Below are 4,303 nucleotides of genomic sequence, written 5' to 3'. Positions count from 1 at the left end.
GTAGGACACCATTGATTTTAATTCTTTAATATTTTTGAGTAATCACAGTGAAAAGATAAATAAAATACCACTAAATATATTTGGGAGCCAAAAGGTGCCCCACTCATAAAGTGATACATTTTTATTAGGTTTTTCTTTTACTTTCAACACTTAAGTTACGAGATCAACTTCAGATATATATGTCGATTTTACGTTTACATTTTTATGCGCTTTTGTCAAAGAAAACTTTGATGTTTTTATATGGCAACTACACAATATATGCAATATTTACCACATAAAACATTTTAAAGTGAAATATTTGAAGTAATTGGAGCCTTGAAAATAATTCATTATAACATGGATTTTTTTGTCATTATTTTTTTTTTTTGGAGCAATGGCAAAAAAAATAAAATAAAGAAAGACAAAAGAAAAAAAACAGCCTGCCTGGCAGCTTTCTGTCAACGTTGCAAATTTTTCTCGTTAGATTTCATCTCATTCCACTTTTTGTAATGTTCTTTTTTATTTTTGCAATAGCATTTCCAGAATGTGTGGCGGGCCGGTAAACAATTAGCTGCGGGCCGCAAATGGCCCCCGGGCCGCACTTTGGACACCCCTGCTCTAAGCGGAGAGTTTTGGAAATCTACACTTTGGCCAGCGTTTGTAAAAGTCTGCGTTTTAAAAAACAAAAGTACGCGTCTGCGTGTGGACAAGAGGCCTAAACCAGTTGTTCTTAACCTTGTTTGACATACCGAACCCCACCAGTTTCATATGTGCATTCACCGAACCCTTCTTTAGTGAAAAAATAAACGTTTTTTTTTTAAATTCAAGACAAAGTTATATGTTTTTTTTACTAGTGCACAAAATTAACCGTTAAAGGAACAAAACCAACACAGTGCATAAACTCACAACAAATTACACACCTGCAAATCAGATGGAAAATTAGAGGGAGAATTGTTTGGGGGTATCCATAGTACACCGATAGGGAGAAGTTTTTATTTACAAGATGATTCGGGTGTGTCCTGAACTCCGCGGCGGAGGCTCCACCGAACCCCTGAGGCCGACTCACCGAACCCCTAGGGTTCGATGGAACCCAGGTTAAGAACCACTGGCCTAAACGCAGAGATAAGTATGCGTTTATTAAGTATCTGTGTTCGTGTGGACATGGCCTTAGTGACTCATCTGTACCACCAGGGCGGTAAATCCTCTGTATCACCTATACCGGTATCTGAGTTGTGGATGTCATTACACAGATAATCCCCTTCTGGTTTGTTATGTTGATCTGGTGTGGCCTATCTTAGAAGCTTATCCACAATGACTGAATAAACAATTAAACATTGTTTTTTGTGGTAATCAAAAGTTTGAGGTCATACTACTACTATCAAAACGTCTGTTGGATAATATGTGGGCAAGGAGTAAGGGTTAGCCCTGACCTTAAACCTAACCCTCAATAGGCGGGTCAACATGCATTACACATATTTGCGCTGTTGGAGCAGTAACAGGAACGCGGTTTGTTTCACACAATAGCCTACTCTTTCCAGTTTTGCTTTAGTTGCGGCAACCATCTTTGTACTTCCACTGATATCTGGGTATTTAAACGGTACCATGACTCAAAGTAACATTGTGTACAGCTTTAAAAAGCCCAATTTCAATTAAGTTCACTTGTTATGGTGTGCGTCACAGTGTGCTTAAATGCACAACAGATAGGATACAATTTCAAAATGTGGTTATGTATATAAATTGTTATACACAGTTTAAACATTTCACTTGTAATCACATGTGATATATTGTGCAGTGCCAGCTGTAATAAGCATGTAAAGCGCTGCTAAGTATTTAGCAGAGTAATATTATTATTTTTCATGTACATTAATATATAGCTATTGAGCCTACTATTTTTAGTGACGACAACCATCTGTGTACTCCCATTGCGAACCGGGTATTTAAACGGTACCATGAGTCAAAGTATCCTTATCTATAAGCTTAACATAGCCTTAGATTTTTTGGAACTATAAACATTTGTTGTACTAGAATCCACTTTGAAGTATAAGAAATAAGATGATTTAAGGCAGGGGTCACCAACGCGGTGCCCGCGGGCACCTGGTAGCCCGTAAGGACCAGATGAGTAGCCCGCTGGCCTGTTCTAAAAATAGCTCAAATAGCAGCACTTACCAGTGAGCTGCCTCTATTTTTAAAATTGTATTTATTTACTAGCAAGCTGGTCTCGCTTTGCCCGACATTTTTAATTCTAAGAGAGACAAAACTCAAATAGAATTTCAAAAAATCCAAGAACATTTTTTAAAGACTTGGTCTTCACTTGTTTAAATAAATTCTTTTTTTTTTTTTACTTTGCTTCTTTTAACTTTCAGAAAGACAATTTTAGAGAAAAAATACAACCTTAAAAATGATTTTAGGATTTTTAAACACATATACCTTTTTACCTTTTAAATTCCTTCCTCTTCTTTCCTGACAATTTAAATCAATGTTCAAGTAAATTTATTTTTTTTAATTGTAAAGAATAATAGATACATTTTAATTTAATTCTTCATTTTAGCTTCTGTTTTTTCAACGAAGAATATTTGTGAAATATTTCTTCAAACTTATTATGATTAAAATTCAAAAAAATTATTCTGGCAAATCTAGAAAATCTGTAGAATCAAATTTGAATCTTATTTCAAAGTCTTTTGAATTTCTTTTAAAATTTTTGTTCTGGAAAATCTAGAAGAAATAATGATTTGTCTTTGTTAGAAATATAGCTTGGTCCAATTTGTTATATATTCTAACAAAGTGTAGATTGGATTTTAACCTATTTAAAACATGTCATAAAAATTCTAAAATTAATCTTAATCAGGAAAAATTACTAATGATGTTCCATAAATTCTTTTTTTAATTTTTTCAAAAAGATTCTAATTAGCTAGTTTTTCTCTTCTTTTTTTCGGTTGAATTTTGAATTTTAAAGAGTCGAAATTGAAGATAAACTATGTTTCAAAATTGAATTGTCATTTTTTTCGTGTTTTCTCCTCTTTTAAACCGTTCAATTAAGTGTAAATATCATTAATTATTAATAATAACATAGAGTTAAAGGTCAATTGAGCAAATTGGCTATTTCTGGCAATTTATTTAAGTGTGTATCAAACTGGTAGCCCTTCGCATTAATCAGTACCCAAGAAGTAGCTCTTGATTTCAAAAAGGTTGGTGACCCCTGATTTAAGGTATTAGAGATGCGCGGTTTGCGGACACAACCGCGGAGTCCGCGGATAATCCGCGGGTCGGGCGGATGCATGACGAAAAAAATAGATTTTAAATAGATTCGGGTGGGTGGCGGTTGAACCAATTCGGAAATATATATACAGTTAAATGTTGTTACCCACATACGAAACACGAGCAGCACTCTTTGAAACAGGCAATTATTCATCAGGCACTGCTGCAGCTGTCGCGACAAATTTCTTCCCCCCTACAAAAACCTCCCCCCCCCCATTTACTTCCGGGGCTGCGTCCAATAAAGTCACAAAGTTGCCGGGGGTCCTTAACTGGCACGCAACTGTCCTGTTTCGCGCCTGTACAAAAAAAACAAACAATAATCGATTTCTTCAAATTCCAGCAGCTGTCAAAGACAAAGTATCCTTCCAGCGACGGGCAGTCAAAGCCGAAGTGCTATCGATCGCTGTCAATGGCGTAAGAGGAAACATGACCACGGAAGTAAATGGGGGGGGAAGGCAGCAAACGTGGTACGCGACAAACTAAAAAAGGGAATACTAAAGACCAGGGAAAAAAAGAACAATAATAGTCAACACTTTCTTAATGGAAATGACAATAATATTATAATAATGATAAATAATATTATCACGCATTAATATCTCTTAGCCTCTAATGCGTGGCCAAGAGATATTAATGCGTGGCACGCATTGAATGTCTCTGCTGCATTGGATCAGTCTCCTTTCTTTAACAGGCAAAAGCTTTCTAACCTCACTAATGCCTTGCATCGTCTATATTAGATATTTAACAACGGGTGGGTGGCGGGTGGCGGGCGGTTGTGGTTTTGATAAATTGTTAGTTCGGGTGGATGGCGGGTGGATGACGACTTTTGTGATGCGGTTGCAGATAAAATAATTGCCTATCCGCGCATCTCTATAAGGTACCGTATTTTCCGCACCATAAGCCGCACCTAAAAACCACAAATTTTCTCAAAAGCTGACAGCGCGGCTAATAACCCGGTGCGCTTTATATATGGATTAATATGAATATTTATTTTCATAAAGCTTAGGTCTCGCAACTACGGTAAACAGCCGCCATCTTTTTTCCCCGTAGAAGAGGAAGCGCTTCTTCTTCA

The sequence above is a fragment of the Entelurus aequoreus genome, linkage group LG10, assembly GCF_033978785.1.
Source record: "Entelurus aequoreus isolate RoL-2023_Sb linkage group LG10, RoL_Eaeq_v1.1, whole genome shotgun sequence".
Lineage (NCBI taxonomy): Eukaryota > Metazoa > Chordata > Actinopteri > Syngnathiformes > Syngnathidae > Entelurus > Entelurus aequoreus.
The sequence above is the reverse complement of the archived record's forward strand: the minus strand, read 5'-3'. Positions refer to the sequence as shown.